General features: G+C 52.0%; 1 long non-coding RNA gene across 4 annotated transcripts; it reads right to left on the minus strand.

Moving 5' to 3' along the window:
* Positions 1-2,464: 2,464 nt before the first annotated feature.
* LOC311583704 lies at positions 2,465-10,300 on the minus strand. Of its 4 annotated transcripts, none has more exons than XR_014774641.1 (4): positions 9,786-10,300; positions 8,991-9,133; positions 7,193-7,419; positions 2,465-4,140 (listed from the first exon to the last, which is right to left on the minus strand). It is a non-coding gene; the product is annotated as an uncharacterized lncRNA (long non-coding RNA). The 4 variants fall into 4 exon arrangements; XR_014774642.1 differs by having other exon boundaries at positions 2,465-2,900; positions 3,128-4,140; positions 8,991-10,300; XR_014774643.1 differs by having other exon boundaries at positions 8,991-10,300.
* Positions 10,301-12,347: the final 2,047 nt, after the last annotated feature.

Below are 12,347 nucleotides of genomic sequence, written 5' to 3' on the forward strand. Positions count from 1 at the left end.
CTTAACAACTGCAGAAAGTTCCAGAAGGCTGTGGGATCCACATCCTGCAGTAAGTCACTTGATCCTCTTCTGAGGGGAGGAGACAAAGAGAGTGTCTGAGGGGCATAGTGGGTGTCAGGATCTCCCACGGACCACCATGCCTGCACAGTGAGGCCAGAGTGGAAGCCACATTTGGGGCCTGGCTCTACAGAATCTACTCCCTCTGAGGCAAAGCACAGAGGCATTTGTCCTTCGGCAGCCACTTGGAGACTACAAGGTCCCTTGTGCATCTTCCTGCCACTCTGGGAGAAGCCTTTACACTTCCCAGGATCAGAGGTGAGAGGCCATGGGCTAGAAAGGACTCCACTCCCTCTACCACTCTCCTCCACCACCCCTACTCCACCCCCACCCCCACCCCCATCACTCCCACCCCCACCCCCACCCCCATCACTCCCACCCCCACCCCATCACTCCCACCCCCACCCCATCACTCCCACCCTCACCCCATCACTCCCACCCCCACCCCCATCACTCCCACCCCCACCCCATCACTCCCACCCTCACCCCATCACTCCCACCCCCACCCCCATCACTCCCACCCCCACCCCCACCCCCATCACTCCCACCCCCACCCCCACCCCCATCACTCCCACCCCCACCCCCACCCCCATCACTCCCACCCCCACCCCCACCCCCATCACTCCCACCCCCACCCCCATCACTCCCACCCCCACCCCCACCCCCATCACTCCCACCCCCACCCCCACCCCCATCACTCCCACCCCCACCCCCACCCCCATCACTCCCACCCACCCCCACCCCCACCCCCATCACTCCCACCCCCACCCCCACCCCCATCACTCCCACCCCCACCCCCACCCCCATCACTCCCACCCCCACCCCCACCCCCATCACTCCCACCCCCACCCCCACCCCCATCACTCCCACCCCCACCCCCATCACTCCCACCCCCACCCCCACCCCCATCACTCCCACCCCCACCCCCACCCCCATCACTCCCACCCCCACCCCCACCCCCATCACTCCCACCCCCACCCCCACCCCCATCACTCCCACCCCCACCCCCACCCCCATCACTCCCACCCACCCCCACCCCCACCCCCATCACTCCCACCCCCACCCCCACCCCCATCACCCCCACCCCCACCCCCACCCCCATCACCCCCACCCCCACCCCCACCCCCATCACTCCCACCCACCCCCGCCACATATGCCCAGCCTCTTCTTGTCTCAAGCTCCAAACTCTGTTCCAGCAAGAGCTGGCTTAGAATTTCCAGATTGCTGCTTCTTATCCCTGAGAACACAGATCCCAGCCCTTCAGAAAAAGAGGGGACATCAGTACAGAGCCTGGAGTGGAGAAGGAAGGACAGTTACACCGGGTGACTTCATTGTGAGCCAGCTGGTGGTAAAGGGGAGTTGGGCCTCAGGAAGGAAAAGAGGCTCCAAGAATGAGCAGCCTGCAGCTCTGACCACCCAATCCAAGAAACCATTTCCTCTCTGCCCCACTCTCTCTCCTGGCCCCTGCAGAGAGCAGGAGTCCCATAAGCTGAAGAAGGGTTCTGGCGCTTTCTAGCTGTGTGCCTTGGCACACATCACCTGGACCTCACTAACTCCGTCTGTCAAATGGGCACAGCATAATGTCTGACCACAGGGAAATATTCAAAACGGCAAGACTCTAACACAGGCCTCACTCACCAGCTGCCGAGATGCTTGACCAGTCCCACTAGTGTGGTTTATAAGAAAGGCACAGAGCAGGCTAGCCGTGGTCACAAGGGGTTTTGGACAGCAAAGCCACAGTGTTGGGAAAGAGGCACAGTGAGTCCCTTCAGCCATGACCATTGAAGGCGGAAGATGCACAGACATCACTCATTGTGCGAAGCATCCTGCTTTCCCAAGGGCCAAATGCAGAATACTGTGTCCCGTGTCTGGAACACGGGCATTCTGGTCACCCACTGTGCCAACAGGCCAAGACAAGCCCAGGCCAGACAGGCATCTTTAGAAGGGGAGGAGTCAAAGCCTTAGCAGGCAGGCCAAAGTGGACAATGATGAAACAGAGGCAGGTGGTAAGTCTGAGAAAGCCCAGCTCCGGGGTGTGTCTCTATAGTGTCCTGTCCGCATCTGGGAGCTGCGGTGTAGAGGAAGAGTGTGGAGGCTGTTGGGGGTCTTCTGACTTCCTGGGGAACAGGCCACAGGCAGACCCGCAACTGTGAGAGTTGTTCACAGTGTGGAGATGACAGGGATGAGAGGCCCCGCATGGTCAGGGCTCGACAGAGGCAGCTGAGGCAGAGCAGGCTCCTGGGGGAGGTGAGACACCAAATGGTGCTGGGGTGGAGATCACAGAGTCTTATCTTCCTTCAAGCCCCCTTCCTGCCCTCACCCCACCCACTCCGTCTTTTCATCTCAACCCTGCTGGCCTCTCCCCCCATCCCCATCTCCCCCCCCCACCCCCACTGCACCCCTGGAGATCTGTCTCCTTCTCTCTCACAGTCTCCTCAGGTACCAGGCAGCCTGCAGACGCAGCCCTGCAGGCTTTGATGCCCTGAGGTGTAAAATTGCTGCCGGGAACACCAGGCTTCTGTGTATCCATTGATCCCATCGGGACTGCCCTTCTAAAGCAAGGAAAGAGGTTAGGGTGACAGGGGTACTGCCCACCCCGCCACTGTCCCTTCTGCCTGGCAGGGACCTTCACAGTGAAGCACAAAAGGAATGCCAGTCACACAGCTATGATGGGAGTCAGGACCCCACCTCCACCAGGGGTCTTTTCCTTATGTCGGAGTTGCAGTTGGAGCTAATGTCCTTGGTGCTCTGCTCAAAGTCAGTCTTAGGGGCCGCTCTCACTCTCTCGGGCATGCAGAGGTTAGGGCTGTCTGTTATCCACCTATCAAGCCAGCCAAGATGCCCTGGCTAAGAAAAAAGGTGATTCTCCAATGTGCCTGAAGTACACCTGGGCTCCAGAGGTGCTCCAAGGCCCCCCCTCCCCACCACCAGGCACCCCGCTGCTTCCAAATAGCTGTTGCTCCCACAACATCCACCCCGACCCTGAAATTACTGGGGCTTGCCTGAGAACCCAAGTGTCTTAACAGGAAGGGACCAGGCTGGGTCTGAACAGAAAAGTAAACTTTTGCACTTATCTGTGTTGGGAGAGGGTTACAGGATTCGCAGGCAGGCATTCTGCAGGGCGATTGGCCATTGCTGGGCTAACTTTTTCCTGGGAAACTTGTCAGGATGGGTCTGTGAAGTCCAAGCTTCTCGCTGGGTGTAGTTGTCATTCAGCAAGAATCATAAAGGGACGAGTAAAAATGTTACCTGGGAGTTCTGAAGCAACTTGTATTCCAAGGACATATTTAAGAATGAAATGAGACAGCAGGGCTGGCAAGATGGCTCAGCCGGTAGAGGTAGTTGCTGCCAAGCCTGACAACCCAAGTCCCATCCTAGAACCAGTGGTGAAAAGAGAAAACTGACTTCCACGGGCTTCCACGCAGGAGCCACGACCCAGGCACACGATCGCATGCATGCATGCACACATGCACAGTAATTAAAAGAAAAACATTTTTAAGAATAAAGGAAGCCATTGTGAACTGTTTGCTTATGTGGCGGCTCCTCTACGGTGTGGGCACACCCTCCACTTTGTGTTGAAGGTCCAAAGAGCAGTTCCCAGCTGGCCCCTATAGACAGAAGGGGGACCTGGGGGCAGGCACTCACTGTGGGGACACATCGGCAATGTCCCTCAACTTACAGAAGGAGAAAACATGGGCCTGGGAAAGCGGGCAGCAGCAGAGTGATGGGCCCCAACCTTCCCAGCCTTGGTGGAGACCCCAGACCCTAGCTTCAAGCTGGGACCCCCCAAACACAGAAACATCTCCAGGGGATCACGAGTATCCAACAAGTTCACAGAAGTGGGGAAGGAGCTGGGCTCGGGGTCCCAAACGATTTTCCTGTTTTGTGCTCGCCGCATCCGAGGTCTTGCAAATAAAATTCAGAATGTAAATTATCGGGGCATCCATTAGGGACCAACTGGGGTTGCGTGAGAACCGGGTCGCTTCCTTTCCCTGCTCCGAGGTGGGAAAACATTACCCCACACGCGGAGTTCTCGGCTCCTGCTTGTCACCCGTGTCCCTGCTTCGGTCCGGCAGCACTGTCCTAAGAATAAACGAGAAAATACGGGTCACTTGCCTTCCATATATTATGTCACATCAACAGTTTCAATAGCTACCTAGAAGCCTTTCTGCTTTTATTTTATGCTCACAGGAAAATACCCCCGGGAAGGAGCCGGTTTGCTTTTGACCACCGTCAGAAGCAAATTTCCCTGCACACGGACAAAGCTTGCAGACACGCAGGCGGGCAGATCCTTAATACTGGGTTTTAAAGACTCTTCTAGTGAGCTTGCTGCTTAAGACATTTTAAACATGCTTTATTTAATAATGCCCTATTTGAGTTGGGCGATTTAAATATTTGCTCTGATCAGCAATCATTTGATCCTGGCTTCATTTTCCCAGCCGAGGACTAATTTCTCTGGGTTATTTTTCTTTGGAGCTGGGTGAGTCCTGAGGCAGAGCGGCCTCTCAGCTCCATGGAAAAGGAGCCCAGCCCTCCATGAGCAGCAGCCCCCAAGGCTTTTATGATGTTTATGTGGCTGTCCGCACATCTATCTTCCCGAAGACAGAAGACAGGATTTAAAAGACTACTATGGCCAGATAATCAGAGAGAGATTTAAAAAAAGAATATTGAAATGTGAAGAAATTCACAATAAGGAGGTGATTTGGGGGAGGTTGCTTTCTGTTATCAACCCCCAGCTTTTTCACCATTGGGATACTTTTGTGACAATTGTTCAAATGGCAGTGGATGCCCATTTATTACCAGTTAAGTTTCTAAGAAAAAAAAGGGGAAGGTTTTATTTTAAATTTCAGCCCACTACGTTTTAGAAGAAAAAAGGAAACTCGCTTTGACTTGCCGCCTTTAGGGGACAGTTCACTAGTTTTGTTTGGGTTTTTTTTTTCAGTTACTGGTGTTAAGTTTGCTATGTGTTAACTATTGCAATATTAAAATAAAAATTACTTGTGTTTTATCTCTTCATGATGCCTTCACAAATCACAGGCTTTCCTGCTGAGGGGTGAGAAAGCCATCCTTAACTCCACAGACGCCGCTGGAGAAACTGACACCCTCCCTGGTCCAGCCCTGGGTGAGCCGCTTGGGCGACATGGTGGGGAGTGGAGAAATCCGACTTTATCTTGGCAACCCCTGCGTGGGGAGGGGGGGCTCTGCTCCCATAGGGAGGGTGTTCTGAGTGAAAGCTGCAGCCATTTAGGAGGGTGCCACCCGGCAGCCAGAGCCCGTGTTCTGGCCTGATGTGTTTACCGTGGTGTGATTTACGGCACCCAGGTGTTGGCTTGGGAAACATCTCCGCAATGGGGCAGACTAGGGGGTTTCTAGTCCTTAACACTTGGTGAGTCCAAAAGATATTTAAAAATAAAATGTGCTGGTCCAAAGCAGGTTCCTACCTTGAGCCTTTAGCACAGGCAGCTAAGCAGCCACATTAGCCCAGCATGACTATACCGGCCCCACAGGGGAAATCGCTGCCATTCCAGGCTGGTTTCTTCCCTTTTCGTAGCTTCATGGCCACAAAACGTCTCAATAGGCCATGCCAAGCAGTTTAGAGGAGGTACCTAGGCTTGCTCCCCAGGGGAACCTGGCAGGCATTCTGTCCTCAGGATCCCCTCTGGAGAACGCCTGTCTCCTTTGCTGCTTTTGCCTGCAAGTAACTGTAGGGTTGCTTAGCCGGCTTTCCTAATTTTGAGCTATGACAGCTCAAGCAAGCCAGGCAGAGGGTGGCACCAAGTTGAAACAGACTCTGGGATTTATTTACATGTGGCCCTTTTTTAGTTTGGTGACAAAAAACATATTTAAATTTTTGGTCTTGTCATTCCAATCTCACCAACACTTAAGAGAATTTGGATATTTCTTATATGGCTATTTTTGCATTGTCCCAACTTTCCCTCAGATCCTACTGACACTCACGGGGGGGGGGGGCCGGGGGACGGTTTGGAACTCAGTGAATGTATGTGTGGGTGCTGGTAGGGATGGAGAATGGGTCTTTGTTTCTGTTTTCATTTTTAGAAATGGAAGAGCTATCTTTTGCCTCTCTTGTAAGATCCACAGACAGAGCGCCTGTGGTTGATTGCAGTGAGTTTAGGGCACAGGGCCATTTGATGCGGCTGTGGCAAACAGCATAATTTAAATCTTTTAAAGCCAAAGATTTGAAAGCTAACAAATTTCCTCTAAAAAGGAACCTCTCCCTACATGTGTTCCTCTCTCCTTGGGCTCTAAATACACATCCCTCTCCAACATTAAAAAAAAATATATACACACACACACATTGATTTGCTATCGTAGGCACGGGAACTAGCGTGATTGTTGAAAATTACTAGCCCTAGGGCGAGGGGTGATACGCAGCAATAATACAAAAACTCGTATTCACAAACATTGGCTTGCAGCAGACGGTTCAGAGCAGTGGCAGCCGCTGGGCTCTGCTAGGTCCCACCCCCTGTAGCACTGCACCGATCTGATTGAAACTGTGTTTTAAGGGAAAAGACCATCCCCCTCCAACACACACACACACATACACACACACCTGCGTCTCTGTCTTAATCCAGAGGGGACACCCAGACAGCCCACAGTGTCTGATCTCAGACCCGTGAAAATACATGCGGCCGCGCTGCTGCTTTAAGTGACTCTGGAGAGGATCGGCATAGTGGCATGAAAACAAGCCCAGGGCACACTGTTGGCTCCGTTTATTTAACCTCTGCTGCAGCCTGCCCCAGCCAAGCAGGTGACTATAGAAAGATTTTTTTATATATAATTGTAAATTACAAGAGGGATTTTTTAAAAAAAAATATGAATGCCATGCAAGCTATGAGATCCGAACATTGGAAGTGAACAGTGGGATTTCAAGCCTGGTAAAAGGCTAAACAGATTTAGTAGGCTTGCTTAACATATAAACATCTGAAACCCGTTTCCTGTTTAAGGGGGGAAAAAAAGTCTAGGTAGGCGACCTCAAGCCTTTTTTTTTTTTTTTTTTTTTTTGATTAACAAATGTGAATTGTACATCGTGGTGGGGGAAAAATGATCCCACTCTTGGTGGTCTTACGAAGCTCCATGTATGGGAGAGAGAGAAAAAATACAAAATAAACGTTACCTCTCTCTCTCAGGGTGGGCAAGGCCATTTCTCCAGGCGTCCAGGGCTCTGGCTAATGTTAGGGCTGTCACTACGTGCAGAATCCCCCCGGGCCTGCAAGCTTCATTCCTCGAATGCCTAGTGCTGGGCCCTATCTCCAGGCCTTGGACTCAGCTCTGCAGGCCGGTGTCACCCCATCAAGTGGCCCCAGTCCATGGCCATCCTAGACACCGGAGGTCCCGTGAGCCCTACAACAGAGGGGGAGAAACAGAGAATATTAATTTGCTGCCCGAGGCTAGAGGCCGCAGCAAATTGGTACTCAGCCCTCAGGGACAAGGCGCCAGCTGCGATTTGTTCCCCAGAGAAGAGCTTAGGGGTTCTGGCACTTTCTGACAAGATACGTTTTATAGGATTTGTGCTAAAATTTGATATTAGATGTTAGGAATTGCGGTTAACATCTCCAATGATAACAGCAGCAGCTGGGACCTTTAACAACTATGGGGGTCCTTTCTAGTCCAGAGCTCCATAATAAAAGCTATTTATGTCAACACCTTATAAGGAAAGATTTAGCCCCAAAGTCAATATAGCATATAATACTTTTTATAATTTGGATAAGGGGAAAACTCCATGATCAGGGTGTACATTGGTTGGGGTTTGGACTATCAGACATTTGGGGGCTGTAAATACTGAAAGCATGCCTCAATTACTTTAGTGTGCTAAGCCACTCGGCATCTCTTTTTCAATATTGTTTATTCTTAGAAAACAAAGGTTGCTTCATTATTTGTCTTTGATTTGTTTTTCCAAGCCACGGTGATAAGCACAGAGGACTTGGTGGGTTTGATTTGATTTCTACAATTTCCAAGCACACCCCACAATTACTCCGGGTTAATGGAGTTAATGAAATGGAAGGTTCTCTTATTTTCTAGTAACAATTTGATTTGGGGGATGAAGGTGTGTGTCTGTTCCATGGAGGAAACCCGTCAGTATCTTAAGAAAAAGAGATCTTGCCCAGTGAGGGAATGGTGATCTGCTGTTAGTCTGGGTACTTCTAGCCTTATTTTAGAGGGGCTCCTGGCTCCCCACACTCCCCCTGAACACAGCACCCCAGAGTTTTCTGAGGTGGGGAACCTGGAGCCCATGCAGCCAGGGAGGTTCAGAGCGACCTGCTCCCTCCTTATCTCTTCCACTCAGACAGAGAGCAGGATGTCCTGGTGACAGAGGGCACCCCAATTAGCAGAGTCCAGGGGTTCACAGGCATCTCAGGCCACATGGGGGACTCTGCTGCCTGGATCTCTTTAGCTAGCAGACATTGTGATTAGGGGTTTACCACAGAAGCCCAGTTGACTGCTGGCTTGGTCACCCAGGTGCTCTGCCCTTCTGAGCCTGGCCCAGCTCCCCAGCAATGACATAGAAGCCCTGTTTGTTGAGGGGGACTGGTGAAAGCCCCACTTCTGCTCACTTGGAGCCCTCAACAGTTCCCTGTCCTCAGCAACAAGCAGTCTCAAGTCTCAGGTTCCTGCCCTGTGGCCACAAACGGAACAGAAGGACAGATGGACGGATGCTGAAAAATGACTCAGGCCGCTCCCCTTGCCTCCTGCTCTGGGCCAACAGAAGGTGGCCGCCTTAGACTACAGAGAGAGGGCCTCCAGATTCTGCGGCTGTCTCCAGCTTAATCCCTTTGATGCCAGCCGTATGGAGGACACACACACACACACACACACACACACACACACACACACACACACACTCGTGTCGGTGGTGGGGGAAAGCAGCAGGTGGAAATTGATGCTGGGGATGTGACTGCTGTGAGAGAGACAACCTTGCTCCTGGGAGGGTCAGGAAGGTGGCAGAAGCCAATCGCAAATGCTGCTGTAGCATTTCTTCGGGTGGATTTGAAGCTGCAGGTCTGGGTGCAAGTTGTTGCCCACCCGGGAGACGTTGGTGTCAGCATCGCTGGCCTTTCTTCTCATCAAAAGAGATGGAGGGAGACAAGGAGTTCTTCACAGCCTTGTGGGAGGCGAGCCCGTGGGTGTGTAGAGAAGCTTATTTGACACTGCCACGGCCTGCATTTTATAGCTAGGGAAACTGAGGCAAAGACCAGACTGCTGGATTCTGACAAAGGCTTTAAGGCAGGAAGGAGGTGACTATACCCCCAGGATGTGGTGACAGGAGGAGCGAGATAGCTATGGCCATGTTCTGCTTGGGCAAGCCACTGTGCCATGTTGAGCCTGGGATGAGGTCATAGTGTTAGTAGTCCCCACTAGTAGCTGTGATCCAAGGACATGAACAGAGAGTAGAAAGCATATGACTCATTGGAAGTGCTCAGCAGACTAGCCACTGTGCCTTGCAATACTAGCCTGCCACCTTCCAGATGGTATGGCCACAGATCTTGCCTCAGGAACCGAGCTGGAGGCTGTAAATGCGTTATCGGATTCCTCCACTAGCAGCAGAGACAGTGCTGTGCCGTACCCCAACATCCGGGGCTCAGCTGGGCTAACTGGATCTAGCTGGTATCAGATGTCCTCAGGTGCCAAACTCAGGGTGGGTACCACATGCTCCAGCCTTCCCCAGGGGGGACCCTATCAACACCACCACAGTCACTCCCAAACCTCACCGTGTCACCATGGGAACCAGGTCCTGACACAGCATCGCCATATGACACGGCAGACCTGATGGGCTCTCAGCCACCCCACTCTAGCCATCCGCTGCCTCCTACCGTGTCTGTTTGGACATAAAACTCTTTTCCACCTTCTTCAAAGCCATCTCGCCCTTGCTGTCCCAGTGTCATACGGAGGCCGAGCACGGAGCCTCGTGAATAATAAACACCCACATCCTGCGGCCAGCTCCCAGCCAGGGGTAGGGCTCCCCTCACAGCCAGCCAAGGCCCTGACTCTGAGACCAAGAAGCAGTGGTGAGGGGCTCGAGAGCTGGTGTCTGGAAGCCCCCAAATCAAATCGCGCTTCTGTCTCCTACAGGCAGTGCCTGCTCAGCCCAGCTGCTTGCCTCTCTCTGGATACCAGTTTCCCTGGACATCATAGGGCAAGAGCGATAGCCTGAGAGAGCATCTCCTATTCTCAGAAGAACACATTGCTATCTTCCCAGACAATGAAAAAAACAAACAAACAAACAAATAATGGTACAGGGAACAAGAGCTCACTTTTAAAAATGGGACAGCCACGCCACAATAGAAAGATCAACAGAAGAAACAGTGGCATGGCAAGGCGATGTTGGGGTGACCCACTACCATAGGAAATTTATTTTTACGTGTGTGTTTTATCCATTGACCCTTTGCCAGGAAACTCTGGGTAAGTCACTTAAGTCTCCTGGACCCATTTCCCTTTACATCAACGGTGAACCCTAAGTTAACCCTCCGTCTTCCTCCTTTTATTGCTGAATAAAATCCTCGGCCACCGGATGTAAGCAAGTGCGCCGTTCTCCACACCAGCTTGTTCTTATATTTAAAGCCCCAAGCCTATGTAATTAAAATGAGAGAAACATGTTTGCAATGCTGAACTCTCAGGGGAAAAAGAAATGGGGCCGCCCCTTTCCATCCTGTTAGATCTTTTTCTGGCATCTCTCTCTTCTTCACCCTGTGCCCTCTCTCACTCTCTACCTTACTCGGTCACTGAACCTGGAGATCAGCCGGTGGCCAGCAAACCCCAGGAACCTTCCTGTCTCCCTTCCACTGTGATGGGGTTACAGGGGCCTATTTGACCACATCCAGCTCCTTACATGAGAGTTAGGCATTTTTACACATTAAGCTGCCTCGGCAGCCCCTCGCGACACTTACTAAGAAGCCCTCACGAGACACTCGGGACCACCACCCAGGCAATACGCAAAGGTCAAAGTGGCCTAGAAGTGGCCCGGAGGCCATTGCCATGCGCTGATGGAAGCTTCATGAACATATACTGAGAAACAGATTGTGTGAGAGGACTTTTCCCCCACTGGGGTGATTTCTATGGGGTCAGGCAGCTTTATACATGACAGCAATGAAAGGCCAATTATTTGTGGAGAATGTGGAATACACGTTGCAACTAATTAGGAATAGACCCTAAAAATTAGAAAGAAGAAGCAGATATCTCTCTCTCTCTCTCTCTCTCTCTCTCTCTCTCTCTCTCTCTCTCTCTCTCTCTCTCTCTCTTTCTCTGTGTGTGTGTGTGTGTGTGTGTGTGTGTGTGTGTGCGCGCGCGTGCGCGTGTGTCTGTATCTCTGTGTCTCTGTCTGTGTCTCTCTGTCTGTGTCTGTGTCTGTGTCTGTGTCTGTGTCTGTGTCTCTGTCTGTCTGTCTGTCTGTCTGTCTGTCTGTCTGTCTCTCTCTCTCTCTCTCTCTCTCTCTCTCTCTCACACACACACACACACACACACACATATACAGAGTCTCCCTGGGCACATCCACTCCTGAGGCCCACTGCCCTGGAACAAAGAGAGGCCCTATATGATCTCAGAATCCCCTCAGCCCACGGTCCCTCCTCACAAGTATATGGAGCCATAGGCCCACGAACACAATGCAGGTGGCAGGGCAAGGCATTCTGGGAACTGAGTGGCCAGTAATACTATCACCTGCTCAGGGTAAGCAGCTCCTGAAGCCTTATGGGAGACTCAAAGGAGTCCCCACCTCCCCCTGTGTCACAGAGTCACCAGGAGTAGGCTTAAACCCCTCTACCTCTCATTAGCTGGACCCTAGGTCTCTGCATGTAAGAACCCTGGTGTGGTGGTAGCGTGGGGGGGGGGGGGGCGTGGATGTCAGCAGCACTCCATCAGGGCTGGGCAATGCACAGATTGGCTAGTGATGTCTGCACATGGCTGGCTGTTAATTTGCCCTCACTGAACTGCAGACCTCACCAAGCCTCGTCTCCAAGATCTGTGTGCTCTACACCTTCCAGTAGATGAGTAAAAAGTTGATTCTAAAAGGTGACAAGGCAAGAAAGAGAAGTCTGTGTTGTAAGGCGTGCAGCCCAGAGCTGTGCAAGCTAGGACACACTCACAAGAGACAGTAATGGGAGACGAACCAGGCGAGCGAACTGACAAGAGAAATCTGCTTTCCAACATGTGATCAGAGCCCTGCACTCCATGTTAGATCTCTTTATGTTTTGAGGGGTTGTGGTTCATTTTTCTCATGAACGTGAGGACACTATGGTCACTGCGAGACTTGTGTTGGCCTGCCCTGTGCTGAGACC

The sequence above is a fragment of the Acomys minous genome (assembly GCF_964271855.1).
Source record: "Acomys minous genome assembly, chromosome: 14".
Classification (NCBI taxonomy): domain Eukaryota; kingdom Metazoa; phylum Chordata; class Mammalia; order Rodentia; family Muridae; genus Acomys; species Acomys minous.